The 15,561-nt window shown below is 44.1% G+C and overlaps 1 pseudogene; it reads right to left on the minus strand.

Moving 5' to 3' along the window:
• Positions 1 to 9,863: 9,863 nt before the first annotated feature.
• On the minus strand, positions 9,864 to 13,224 carry LOC123061208 (uncharacterized; annotated as a pseudogene).
• Positions 13,225 to 15,561: the final 2,337 nt, after the last annotated feature.

Raw genomic sequence — 15,561 nt, forward strand, 5'->3', positions numbered from 1 at the left:
TTCAAGTCATTTAAAACATGTGATGATCACCAGATGCCTGCTTATATAAATATATATACCTCGCCGGTCTTTGTTGTTTCAAGATCAACATTTTCTTCGTCATCATCATAATCATAGTTCATGACTTCATCAATTCGGTCGTCGCGATCGAATATCATATCACCCTCCCCGGTGTTGTTTAGAAATTCGGAGCCGTCATAATCTTCTTCATTCTGATCATCATCTGGCCCGCGAGGATGGCGTATGATATCGAAAAGGGTCTCTTCTCCCTCTCTGTCGGTATTGTCCGCCATAGCTTTTATTTAACTAATCCAAAAGAAATAAAAAAATTAGTATTCAAATTACAATGCATGGATGCAATCAATTAATAAGGAAAAACTGAATCAATCATAGTACATAATAAGCATCATCGAATATAATCTCGAATACATCGTCTCGAATAATAGATATAATCTCGAATACATCGTCTCAAATAATATATATAATCTCGAATAAATCATCTCGAATATTATATATCGAATACATCACTAGCTAGCTAGCTATCTAGCAGCTAATAAAGATCGAATACTAAAGAGTAATCTAGGCCACTCGCGGTTCCTGAGGCGCGGGCGGTGGACAACCAAAGTGAAGGAACCATCACTGGATCATAGCTCGGGTGATCTCCCCAAAGAACCTGCTAGGTATTGGAGAACCTGACGTCCATAGCAGCCATGTAGCGATGGACGTGCTCGTCCTCCTCCCTAACACGGCGACGTACCACCTTCGGCGGGGCCGGCTCCCTCCGCACCGAAAGTGGCCCACGCGAACGCCACCAAAGGAGATGAGGGTCGACGACGGGACCCGGGGCCGGGTTCCTCACCAAGCGTCGCGCCCCTGAAGGTAGCACCGCCCAGTGCCAGCCCGACGGAGCCCAGTCCCGGACATGGGTCCTCTGAAGCAGGACATTGTCACGAACGGGTCGACGGCGAGGATGCGGGCCGGGCATCGTCGACAACAGATACTATATGCCGCAAAAGTAAAGTAACATTTTTTAAATGGTGGATTGTGATTTCATATATGCAAATTCTAAATTTTATAACTAAAAATATAAGAAACTAAAAAAACATCGATCGTCGTCTAACAATTTGAAATTAATCTAATTCATCTAGCTAGCTAAAACTAACATTTCCAAAATTTCTAACATTTCTATATAACTAACATTTCTATAACATTTGACATTATATATATTATAACTAACATTTCTATATACTATTTGACATTAATCTACTCTAATTAATTAATTCATCTAAAACTTTGTCTGAAAAACAGAAAAAACTAAAAGCTAAAAACAGAAAAATTGTGTGTGTGTGCGCGTGTAGTGTGTGTGTCTGTGCATGTAGTGTGTGTGTGCACGCGCACATGTGTGTGCGCTACGGCCGGCGCCGGTGCGCGGTGTGGCTTTGATCGATTGGAGGGAGGAGAGGGGCCGGGGGAGGGGCTCACAGCGCGCGCGGGCGAGGTCAAGGCGATGGCGATGGCGAGGCGAGGTCGATCCAAGGCGACGGCGACGACGAGGCGAGGGGACGGCGATGGGCCGGTGCGGCGACCGGGACAGGCCGGCGACGGGGGCGCCACGGAGTCGACGGGGACGACGCGACGAGGACGGGGGCGTCGCGGAGTCGACGGGGACGGCGCAACAGGGGCGGCGATGGCGCGGGACGGGGCGGCGGCAGAGAGAAGTGGGAGATGAGAAACTGAAATTTTTCGAAGTGTTTCTTATATAGGGGACACCTTTAGTACCGGTTGGAGCCACCACCCGGTACTAAAGTCCTGCCCTTCCCACCGCTTGGCCTGGCCAAAACAGGCCTTTAGTACCGGTTGGTGGCTGGAACCGGTACTAAAGACCCACCCTTTAGTACCGGTTCCAGCGACCAACCGGTACTAAAGGTGGTGTGTTGGCGCAGGTGTTGTGCGGCAAGTTTAGTCCCACCTCGCTAGACGAGGGGCGCCCGCACTGGTTTATAAGCCCCAGTGCGGTAGCTCTCTCGAGCTCCTCTCTTAAGCAGGCCATCCGGACCAATGTCTGCTGCTATGCCCTGATGGTCCTATTGAGCTAGCGGGCCTGCATCCTGGCCCAATTACAATTTGGGTTTCTAGCCGTATGCAGGCCGTTGTGGCCCAGTAGGTGGGCTTTTTTCATTTAGTTTTTTCTTTTCTGCTTTATTTATTTTGTTTTATTTATTTTTAGTTGTTTTTTGCTGTATTTAGAGTTTCTTTGTGAATATTTTTGCTTTAGGTACAAAAATTAGAAACTTTCTGTTAGTGCCGGTAGTTTTCAAATTTGAATAGTTTAAATTTTGAATTATTTAAAATTTGTGTGAATCACTAGTTTGTGAATAACTTAACTTTAAAAATCAGTAAAGGCATGAAAGAATTTGTTTGCACATAAAACTTCTTCGCGTTTCAAATGCCAAAACACATAACTACCCTAACTATTACAGAGATTCCCTCCTGGGTGTGAAACACAGAAGAAAGTGATGATAGTGAAGCCGATCACATCCCAGATCTTTGGGTGTGAAACTTTTTCTTCGCGTGTGTCCCTTTGCGCCGTAACCATGGAAAATCTTCATCATTTAACGGGATGCTCGGGTCAATATTCACTGTGAATGGAGCAATTTCATCAAACTTTTCATAATCTTCTGACATGTCTGTCTTGTCATCCACTCCCACGATGTTTCTCTTCCCAGAAAGAACTATGTGCCGCTTTGGCTCATCGTACGATGCATTCGCTTCCTTATCTTTTCTTTTTCTCGGCTTGGTAGACATGTCCTTCACATAGAAAACCTGTGCCACATCATTGGCTAGGACGAATGGTTCGTCTGCATACGCAAGATTGTTGAGATCCACTGTTGTCATTCCGTACTAGCGGGTCTTCCGTTACCCCGCCTCGTGTCATATTGACCCATTTGCACCGAAACAAAGGGACCTTCAAACCACGTCGATAGTCAAGTTCCCATATGTCCTGTATATAACCATAATATGTTTCCTTTCCCGTCTTGGTTTCTGCATCAAAGCGGACACCACTGTTTTGGTTGGTGCTTTCTTATCTTGGGCGATCGTGTAAAATGTATTACCATTTATCTCGTACCCTTTGAAAGTCATTATATTCGAAGATGGTAACTGGGACAGCAAGTACAGGTCATCTTCAATAGAGGCGTCATGCATGGTACGTGTCTGCAACCAGCTGGCGAAACTCCTGGTTTGTTCACATGTAATCCAGTCATCAGACCGCTCCGGGTGTTTGGAGCGTAGCAAATTCTTGTGTTCATCCATATACGGAGCCACCAAGGCGGAATTCTGTAGAACTGTGTAGTGTGCTTCAGTGAGAGAATGTCCGTCCATACATATTATTTGTTCCCCTCCTAGCGTGCCTTTTCCATCCAGTCTGCCCTTATGCCGCGATTCAGGAACACCAATCGGCTTAAGGTCAGGAATAAAGTCAATACAAAACTCAATGACCTCCTCATTTTCATGGCCCTTGGAGATGCTTCCTTCTGGCCTAGCACGGTTATGAACATATTTCTTTAAGACTCCCATGAACCTCTCAAAGGGGAACATATTGTGTAGAAATACAGGACCCAAAACGTTAATCTCTTCGCATAGGTGAACTAGGACGTGTGTCATGATGTTGAAGAAGGATGGTGGGAACACCAACTCGAAACTGACAAGACATTGCACCAAATCATTCTCTAACCTTGGTATGATTTCTGGATCGATTACCTTCTGAGAGATTGCATTGAGAAATGCACATAGCTTCACAATGGCTAATCGAACGTTTTCCGGTAGAAGCCCCCTCAATGCAACCGGAAGCAGTTGCGTCATAATCACGTGGCAGTCATGAGACTTTAGGTTCTGGAACTTTTTCTCTGCCATGTTTATTATTCCCTTTATATTCGACGAGAAGCCAGACGGTACCTTAATACTGAGCAGGCATTCAAAGAAGATTTCCTTCTCTTCTTTGGTAAGAGCGTAGCTTGCATGACCCTGATGTATGCCGTCTTTTCCGTGCATACGTTGCTGGTCCTCCCGTGCCTCAGGTGTATCTTTTGTCTTCCCATACACGCCCAAGAAGCCAAGCAGGGTCACACAAAGATTCTTCGTCACGTGCATCACGTCGATTGCGGAGCGGACCTCTAGGTCTTTCCAATAGGGCAGGTCCCAAAATATAGATTTCTTCTTCCACATGGGTGCGCGTCCGTCAGCGTCATTCGGAACAGGTTGTCCACCAGGACCCTTTCCAAAGACCACCTTCAAATCCTTGACCATATCATGTACATCAGCACCAGTACGGTGGCGAGGCTTCGTCCGGTGATCCGCCTCACCTTTGAAATGCTTGCCTTTCTTTCTTACGGGATGCCTGCTCGGAAGAAATCGACGATGTCCCAGGTACACATTCTTCTTACAATTAGCCAAATATATACTGTCGGTATCGTCCAAACAGTGCGTGCATGCGCGGTATCCCTTGTTTGTCTGTCCTGAAAGGTTACTGAGAGCAGGCCAATCATTGATGGTCACGAACAGCAACGCCTTTAGGTCAAATTCTTCCCCCATGTGCTCATCCCACGCACGTACACCTGTTCCATTCCACAGTTGTAAGAGTTCTTCAACTAATGGCCTTAGGTACACATCAATGTCGTTGCCGGGTTGCTTAGGGCCTTGGATGAGCACTGGCATCATAATGAACTTCCGCTTCATGCACAACCAAGGAGGAAGGTTATACAAACATAGAGTCACAGGCCAGGTGCTATGGTTGCTGCTCTGCTCCCCAAAAGGATTAATGCCATCTGCGCTTAGACCAAACCATACGTTCCTTGCGTCATCTGCAAACTCCTTCCCGTACTTTCTTTCGATTTTTCTCCACTGCGACCCGTCAGCGGGTACTCTCAACTTTCCGTCTTTCTTACGGTCTTCTCTGTGCCATCGCATCGCCTTGGCATGCTCTTTGTTTTGGAACAAACGTTTCAACCATGGTATTATAGGAGCATACCACATCACCTTGGCAGGAATCTTCTTCCTGGGGCGCTCGCCCTCGACATCACCAGGGTCATCGCGGCTGATCTTATAGCGCAATGCACCGCATACCGGGCAAGCGTTCAAATCCTCGTACTCACCGTGGTAGAGGATGCAATCATTAGGGCATGCATGTATCTTCTGCACCTCTAACCCTAGAGGGCAGACAACCTTCTTTGCTTCGTACGTACTCTCGGGCAATTCGTTGTCCTTTGGAAGCATATTCTTTATCATTACCAGCAACTTTCCAAATCCCTTGTCAGATACACCATTCTCTGCCTTCCATTGCAGCAATTCCAGTGTGGTGCCCAGCTTTTTCTTGTCACCTACGCAATTCGGGTACAACAATTTTTTGTGATCCTCTAACATACGCCGCAACTTCTTCTTCTCCAAATCACTTGCGCAGTTTCTCTTTGCATCGGCAATGGCCCGACCTAGATCATCAACGGGCTCATCTGATGCCTCTTCTTCAGCTTCTTCCCGCATTGCCGGCTCAGCTTCTTCCCGCATTACCGGCTCAGCTTCTTCCCCCATTGTTGTATCATCGTATTCTGGGAACCCATGGCCAGGATAGCTGTCGTCGTCCTCTTCTTCTTCATTGTCTTCCATCATAACCCCTCTTTCTCCGTGCTTGGTCCAAACATTATAGTGGGGCATGAAACCGGACTCAAACAGGTGGACGTGAATGGTTCTTGACGTAGAGTAATTGTGACCATTCTTACAGCCAGCACATGGACAAGGCATAAAACCATCCGCCCGCTTGTTTGCCTCAGCCGCAAGAAGAAAAGTATGCACGCCATTAATGAACTCGGGAGAGCATCGGTCATCGTACATCCATTGCCGGCTCATCTTCAATACACAGCACCGAAAACACCAAATTAATACAATACATAAAGTTCATACAACACTTAAATGCAACAAACAAATAACTCTCTAGCTAAAGCATTTAAATGCACCAACAAATGCGATCAAGATCGCAACTAAGGTAACAATTGATCCAACAGCATAATGATACCAAGCCTCACTATCAATGGCATATTTTCTAATCTTTCTAATCTTCAAGCGCATTTTCTCCATCTTGATCTTGTGATCATCGACGACATCGGCAACATGCAACTCCAATTCCATCTTCTCCCCCTCAATTCTTTTTAATTTTTCTTTCAAATACTCATTTTCTCTTTCAACTAAATTTAACCTCTCGACAATAGGGTCGGTTGGAATTTCCGGTTCACATACCTCCTAGATAAAAATATCTATGTCAACTTGATGGGCATAATTTGTCATAAACACGAAATGCAACAAATAGTTTTAAAAGAGAATATACCACATCCGAATCATAACAAGGACGAGGGCCGACGGGGACGGATATCAAAACCATGGCACTATGTATAACAAACAACGTACGGGTAAGATAATTATACGAGTAATTATATATCCAAATCACACAAACATCAATTTTTTATATAAAATTTCATGAACAAGAGGCTCACCACAAGGTGGTGCCGGCGACGGGACGGTGCGGGCTATCGACGGTGGTTACGACGGAGATTTAGAAGGCACTAAGTAAACCACACCTACATATGCAAACTAAGTGTTATTTTGACCTCAATTTGCATATAAATCAAATACTACCACATATAATTCCTCCCAAATTACTAAAACCCACAACTAATCACTATATAAACCAATGCAAGACCTAATCTAGAAATGAGAGATGAAAGGACAAAGTTGCTAACCTTTGTGATCATTTGAATGGATGGGGGCCTGCAAATCTTGACAAATTTGGGGCAAATTTTGTGATGAACTTGAGAGGAAGAAGGAAAAAACAGAGGAGAGGGAGAGGGGAAAGGGGGAAGAACAGAGTGCTGGTGGACGAAGGGTTTATATAGGACGACCTTTAGTACCGGTTCGTGCCACGAAACGATACTAAAGGTGTTGGAGGGGCCCCACTCTGACAACATCCTGCCACTACTTTCATTAGTACCGGTTCGTGACATGAACCGGTGCTAAAGGTTCGCCATGAACCGGTACTAAAGAGCTCCTCTCGCCTAGTCGTTGGAACCGGCACTAATGGACACATTAGTGCCGGTTCTGTTACAAACCGGGACTAATGTGTCTCACATTTGACCCTTTTTCTACTAGTGATTGCTAGCCTCTTTAATACCGCGCACTTTTTGCCAGTATCATACACCCACCATATACCTTCCTCAAAACAGCCACCATACCTACCTATCATGGCATTTCCATAGCCATTCCGAGATATATTGCCATGCAACTTTCCACCGTTTCGTTTATTATGACACGCTTCATCATTGTCATATTGCTTAGCATGGTCATGTAGTTGACATCGTATTTGTGGCAAAGCCACCATTCATAATTCTTTCATACATGTCACTCTTGATTCATTGCATATCCCGGTACACCGCCGGAGGCATTCATATAGAGTCATATTTTGTTCTAAGTGTCGAGTTGTAATTGTTGAGTTGTAAGAAAAATAAAAGTGTGATGATCATCATTTTAGAGCATTGTCCCAAGTGAGGAAAAGGATGATGGAGACTATGGTTCCCCCACAAGTCGGGATGAGACTTCGGATGAAAAAAAAGGAAGGCCATAAAAAAAGAGAAAAGGCCCAAATAAAAAATGAGAGAAAAAGAGAGAAGGGACAATGTTACTATCCTTTTACCACACTTCTGCTTCAAAGTAGCACCATGATCTTCATGATAGAGAGTCTCTCATTGTGTCATTTTCGTAAACTAGTGGGAATTTTTCATTATAGAACTTGGCTTGTATATTCCAATGATGGGCTTCCTCAAAATGCCCTAGGTCTTCGTGAGCAAGCGAGTTGGATGCACACCACTTAGTTTCTTTTGTTGAGCTTTCATATACTTATAGCTCTAGTGCAACCATTGCATGGCAATCCCTACTCACACACATTGATATCTATTGATGGGCATCTCCATAGCCCATTGATACGCCTAGTTGATGTGAGACTATCTTCCCCTCTTTTTGTCTTCTCCACAACCACCATTCTATTCCACATATAGTGCTATATCCATGGCTCACGCTCATGTATTGCGTGAAGATTGAAAAAGTTTTGAAAATGTCAAAAGTATGAAACAATTGCTTGGCTTGTCATTAGGGTTGTGCATGATTTAAATACTTTGTGTGGTGAAGATAGAGCATAGCCAGACTATATGATTTTGTAGGGATAACTTCCTTTGGCCATGTTATTTTGAGAAGACATGATTTCTTTGTTAGTATGCTTGAAGTATTATTATTTTTATGTCAATATGAACTTTTGTCTTGAATCTTTTGGATCTGAATATTCATACCACAATTAAGAAGAATTACATTGAAATTATGCCAAGTAGCACTCCGCATCAAAAATTCTTTCTTTTATCATTTACCTACTCGAGGACGAGCAGGAATTAAGCTTGGGGATGTCTGATACATCTCCAACGTATCTATAATTTTTGATTGCTCCATGCTATATTATCTACTAATTTGGACTATATTGGGCTTTATTTCCCACTTTTATATTATTTTTGGGACTAACCTGTTAACCGGAGGCCCAGCCCAGAATTGTTGTTTTTTGCCTATTTCAGTGTTTCGAAGAAACTTGAGTCCAAATAGAATGAAACCTTCGGGAACATGATTTTCTCATCGAACATGATCCAGGAGACTTGGACCCCACGTCAAGAAAGAAGGGAGGTGGCCACGAGGGTGGGGGCGCGCCCACCCTCTTGGGAGCGCCACCCTGCCTCGTGGGCCCCTCGTTGCTCCACCGACGTACTCCTTCCTCCTATATATACCTACGTACCCCCAAACGATCAGATACGGAGCCAAAAACCAAATTCCACCACCGCAACTTTTTGTATCCACGAGATCCCATCTTGGGGCCTGTTCCGGAGCTCCGCCGAAAGGGGAATCCACCATGGAGGGCTTCTACACCAACATCATAGCCTCTCCGATGAAGTGTGAGTAGTTTATCTCAGACCTTCGGGTCCATAGTTAGTAGCTAGATGGCTTCTTCTCTCTTTTTGGATCTCAATACAATGTTCTCCCCCTCTCTCGTGGAGATCTATCCGATGTAATCTTCTTTTTGCGGTGTGTTTGTTGAGACCGATGAATTGTGGGTTTATGATCAAGTCTATCTATGAACAATATTTGAATCTTCTCTGAATTCTTTTATGTATGATTGGTTATCTTTGCAAGTCTCTTCGAATTATCAGTTTGGTTTGGCCTACTAGATTGGTTTTTCTTGCAATGGGAGAAGTGCTTAGCTTTGGGTTCAATCTTGCGGTGTCCTTTCCTAGTGACAGTAGGGGCAGCAAGGCACGTATTGTATTGTTGTCATCGAGGATAACAAGATGAGGTTTTTATCATATTGCATGAATTTATCCCTCTACATCATGTCATCTTGTTTAAGGCGTTACTCTGTTTTCTTGAACTTAATACTCTAGATGCATGCTGGATAGCGGTCGATGAGTGGAGTAATAGTAGTAGATGCAGGCAGGAGTCGGTCTACTTGTCTCGGACGTGATGCCTATATACATGATCATACCTAGATATTCTCATAACTATGCTCAATTCTATCAATTGCTCAACAGTAATCCGTTCACCCACCGTAAAACACTCTTGAAGCGCTTGTGAAGTACAGTGTCAAGATGCAGTCCATGGTCATCAGATGAAGAACTACCATGACGTGGAAGGCGATTTCTTTGAGGAGATATGTTACTAAGAAAGAGTAATCACCAAGAAAAGGGGAGAATGAAAAAATATCCAAGTTTTTAAGTTACATTCCCTGAATTCTACATGTACATGCCACGTGACAATTACTTAGTATATATAATAGTGGCAGTTAGGCTGCATATCTACAAATGAAATGGTGTGAATCAGAAAGACCAACAGTTAAGACGGTATGCTGGAAATTAATCCAATAGCTTGAGCAATATCTATCTTCTTCCTACAATAATCCTCATAGAACTTTGGTTTCTGCGTCTGAAAAAAAAAGAGGAACTCCACTTAAGTAAACTATATAGTTGAAACTTGAAACAGGATGGCGAATGCAGTTTTATAATAAAATACCTCCTTTCTAAGTGCCTCTGCAATCAACTCCCGGGCTTTATCCTTTAAAATCTGGCTTTTGTCATCTGGAAACTATGGTCAGGTATAGCATCAGATACAAGAACAATGTTCAGATGGTTTCGATCTAGGTTTTGTTTGGATGCCGAGTATTTATAAACCTACACTATTGGAAAATCATAGTACTTTTGGTTGTAGGTAGGAAATAGTGTACAAATACAATGATGCATTTGGCGATGGCAGTATTTACTAAAGTTTTTGTTTTCTTATTTTGCATTCCATAGCTATCATAAAAAAACAAAACTAATTTTTGAGCATGCAAGTGCATGTTGAAAGACAATTGTTTGGTTAACTCGCTTAGTACATAAACTAACATAGCAGATCCATACTTATATATTCTCTACTATGTAACTCAGTTTCAAAGCAAGATATATATGTTGTAACACTGGTAGCTGACTGCCTAGTGGATGATGCCTAAGATCCAAACTAGTGGACACAAAATCAGGGTAGCGACACTTACTAAAACATCGCATGCAGTTGTTTATCTATTTAGAGAAAATAGTGCAGGAGTAAATTTTTAATACTCCCAAAATACCATAGTATTGGGAATACTGCAGCTTGTAAAATTGTGGTATTTACTAGGTCTAAACGCCACAAAGTAAATATTGTTCTTATCAGAAATCATGGTATTCATAAAAAACTATAAAAACACTTTGCATCCAAACATGGCTTAAGAGTGTGAGACACACAGAACGACACTTACTTCCTCGAGGCAAGCTGTGCAAGCAAGAAACTGAAAAGGAAAAGTATGAAAAAGATCAGCATATAAAACACCTATAATAATGAATATTATGTGAATTTGGAAACGATCTGCAAAAGGAAAACAATTTACCTCTTCTTCCAAGTCGGAGCAGAATGTGTCATTCTCCAGTGCACGTCTTATTCTTTCTTGGCGTAACGGAAACATTTTAAGTCCATAGACTTCATACAAAGCATCTCTGAATTTCTTCTGTTAATTGTTCAAAGAGAGAAAATGAAATTGCATCACAAAGCATCAACACACAAGAGTTATAATCATTCAATCGTTGCTTGGTTGTTCAGTACTAACCTCCATCTTGCACCTTTGCCAAATCTCGTAATAGAGACCATCAAACTCGTTGTAGCAACACACATCAAAACCCATGCTATCTAACCACTCCTGAATTAAAAGAATATGCAATTGTTAAATATAAAACACCTAAATGAAAATAACAAGTGTACGAGAGACCCTACGTAGAAGCCAGTAAAGGCTAAGCCATCGTATATCTTCAAGAAGTCAGTAGCGATCTTGATTGCTTGGTAAGTTCCTCTGGTCAAAATCTTTCCTCACTAAAATAGAAGATAAATCAGATCGTGCTAAAGTATGTATATTGACATATATAGTGTCACTCCATGTGTTTTTGTATCGACATACTTACCATAAGAGATGGAGGCTTATTTAACACATAAGCTTCAATCCACTGCCGCGATACAAAGGAAGTTTGTTAGTTCAAAAAAGTCCAAATTTGAGGAACTTTATCATATCTATGGTGCATACCTTAAGTTTCTTGGACAATTCTTCACAGAATTTGACATATTCTTGTTCAATCTCATAGCTATGACAATCCTTGTGGTACTCATCCCAATTGACATACTCAAAACCACCCTACATCAAAAAGAATTAGAGAGGTAGCCAACAATAACAAAGAAAGAATAGCAAACAATCAGCTGACTCAGATAATTATACTTTACCATTTATAAGTTAGGATACATTTGCCAAAAGGTCATCTAAAGGAAATAATATAGTCTGCTATCCTTGATAGAAGAAAAAAAAACTAAGAACAGTTTCACTATTTTATTATTAACACGATAAGGTAGTAATAATCACGTAAAAGGCAATCAGGTGAAACAAGATTCTCCTGAGTTCAGTTTGTCATATAAATTTATGAGTATTACTTTCTGGCCTATAAAACTGTGACAACGTTATGGAACACTTCATTCAAGGTAACAATAATTAAAACGTACAACTACTGCTAGCATGAACATGCGTGTGAATTGGTCTAAAACAATAAAAGGATCCCAAGAATATAACAGGAATACTGAAACGGCCTTTTTAACCTTTTACAAGGTTAAATAACTACATCGCCATATAAAGATTTGGATCTACATTTTGGCGTGTAGTGTCTGAGCTTAAAAATTGGCTTATCATACTAGATCAAAAGAACATAAACCGATGCATACAACTTGCCCAAAAAAGAAGACATACGTACATAATTTCAAGGGACCAGCCGTTGGTAGTCCTCCAGGCCAGCAAGTTTGCAGTAGTCAGGGTGGAAAGACCAATCTAATTCGCCATCTTCCTCAGAGCACTTAAAAGATCTCTGCCCCACAGGACGATGGCCAGGGGGGTAGTCCTCCTTCAGTTTATCATAGCAAAGCTTATCCTCAGGCACGTGTTGTGACAGCTATAGACAATAAGATCAGTCATGAGATTAAATTAACTGTGTGTTACCAACTAGCATACGCAGCACATAACAAGTAGTAATTAACTGCGAGACTATGGGAACCGAACCTGATAATACTTGCGGCGATACAACGCATGGCGCACATTGAGCTCCTTGAGCTGCACGGCATCCAGCTTGGTGCAGACGTCGACATCAGGCTTGCGAGGCAGCTGATTAAGATAAACACACGATACTGTTCGTTGCTGATATCGTCTCCCAAGCGCAATTTGTTCAGTTTTCTGATTTCGTTCTCAGCTTCTTCCAGCTCTTTGGTCTTCTTTGGCTTCGCCTGTACACCAGTTTTGGTTGCAGCAGCTGATGGCTTACGAGCATGCAAACTAGTGTTACCGCGGAGAGCCGAACATGCCCTAGATTTCGAGGAACTGGCCGGTCTGCCTTGTTGTGTGGCGTGCATCTGCAGCGAGGGTTCTCTGCCGGAGACCGAGCCGACCGTCTGAGCCCTGCGTTGCTTCGGCGCCGGAGGGACCGACACCGGCGGCACCTCTCCACCGGAGACGGTGCTGACCCTCCGATTTCCATCTTGGCTCGGCGACGACGGAGGGACTTGTTAGACAATGTAACATGTACGTGGTGCAGTATAAACCGTGTACACGTATAGATTGGGGTAGCGTTGCGTGTGTTGTATTCCAGGTGGTTTAAGGTTAGTTGAGATCGATCCTTATCTTGTATAGATCGTTGGCTTGAGGATCAATCCGGTAACAACCTGAACCTCCTCCCTTGTATCTATGGTCTATAAATAACACGCAACGCGTCCCTACGAAGGTATATGCTTCAACCAATTTTACATGGTATTCAGAGCCTAACCTCTAGCACATCCCAAAACCCTAGCCATGGCCTCAAGCTCCACCGCCGCCGCCGCTGCACCGGCCCTCATTCCCATCGCTGATCGCCTCCATCGCTCCAACTTCCTGATGTGGCGTGCTCAGGCGATTGCTGCCATCCACGGCGCTCAGTTCGTCGCCTACATCAACCCCGACAGAGAAGAGCCGGCGCCCAAGCTCATGGACAAGGAGGGCAAGCCAACAGATGCGCCCAACCCGGCGTATGAGATCACCAGGGCGAAGGATTCCCAGGTTCTGAGTTTTCTGTTCAATTCAGTCTCACCTCCTGTGATGATCCAGATCACCCACTGCACCATGGCCTCAGCAGCATGGACTGCCATCACGGAGATGTTCATCTCCCAAACCCAGGAACACGTGGTGAACACGAGGATCGCCCTGTCAAACACCAAGAAGGGCACCTCAACTGTCGCCGAGTACATCGGCCGCATGAAGGCGCTCGGAGATGAGCTGGCCTCCGTTGGGAAGCCCCTCACCGACAATGACATGGTGTCATACATCCTCGCCGGCCTCGACTTCGACTACATGGGCTTCGTCTCCTCCCTGTGCGCCAGGGCCGAGCCAATCAAGGTGAACGAGCTCTACTCCCTCCTCGTCGGCTTCGAGAACAGGCTCGCCATGTTCGATGGCGGGCACCAATCCTCCCATTCCTCTGCCAACGCCGTCTCCCATGGCGGCAGTCGCGGTGGACGAGGGGGTGGGCGTGGCGGAGGCCGCAGAGGTGGAGGTGGCGGCCGCGGACAAGGCCGTGGAGGTCGCGGCCAAGGAGGAGGCCGCAACGATCTACCTGAAGTCTTCTGTCAGATCTGCTCCAAGCCCAATCACGTTGCTATGGAGTGCTACCGCCGCTTCGATATCGCGTTCACCAAGGAGAAGAGCGCAGCAGCTGTCAACACCAACACCAGCTCCTACGGGGTCGACACCAACTGGTACGTCGACACAGGGGCTACAGATCACATTACCAGTGAGCTTGACAAGCTCACCATGAGGGAGAAGTACTCCGGCCAGGATCAAGTGAACATGCCCAACGGCGCAGGTATGAAAATTAGCCATGTTGGTCAAGCCTATATTCATACCCCCACTCGCAATCTTCATCTTAAAGACATATTGCATGTTCCTAAAGCAACCAAGAACTTGATCTCCGCTCATCGATTATCACATGACAATCATGCCTTTCTTGAAACTCATCCACACTATTTCTTTGTCAAGGACAAGGCAACGAAGAAAACCCTCCTCCAAGGCAGATGTAGGGGTGGCCTCTATCCCCTCTCATCTGCACCTTTGAGCTCGGGCAGGCAGGCGTTTGGTGTCACCAAGGTCTCTCCATCAAGGTGGCACAGCCGATTAGGTCACCCTTCGTCGACAATCGTTCAACATGTTCTTAGGAAGAATAAAATTTCCTTTTCAAATAGTGAGTTGAATAAAGAGAGTATATGTGATGCTTGCCAAAAAGGCAAAAGTCACCAACTCCCCTATCCGAATTCCATTAGTGTTTCCAATGCTCCTTTATAGCTAGTTTTTTCTGATGTATGGGGGCCTGCCCGAGATTCTATTAATAGGAAGAATTATTATTTGAGTTTCATCGACTATTTCAGCAAGTTCACTTGGATTTACATTCTTAAACATAAGTCTGAAGTGTTCAAAATATTTCATGAATTCCAAGCTCTTGTTGACGTAAAATCATCACCATGCAAACAGATTGGGGTGGTGAGTACGAGCGTTTAAACTCCTTCTTCCGGCAAATTGGCGTCACCCATCACGTCTCTTGCCCCCACGCACACCAGCAAAATGGATCGGCCGAAAGGAAACATCGGCATTTTGTGGAAGTTGGACTTTCACTATTAGCACATGCCTCCATGCCATTAAAATTTTGGGATGAGGCTTTTATAGCTGTCACATACCTTATCAATAGAACTCCCAGTAAGGTGATAAATCTTGAAACACCTCTCGAACGACTGTTCCAAGAAAAACCAAACTATCATGCTCTCCGTACTTTTGGGTGCGCGTGTTGGCCTAATCTCCACCCATTCAACTCTAAGAAGCTT

The sequence above is a fragment of the Triticum aestivum genome, chromosome 1A, assembly GCF_018294505.1.
Source record: "Triticum aestivum cultivar Chinese Spring chromosome 1A, IWGSC CS RefSeq v2.1, whole genome shotgun sequence".
Classification (NCBI taxonomy): Eukaryota; Viridiplantae; Streptophyta; class Magnoliopsida; order Poales; family Poaceae; genus Triticum; species Triticum aestivum.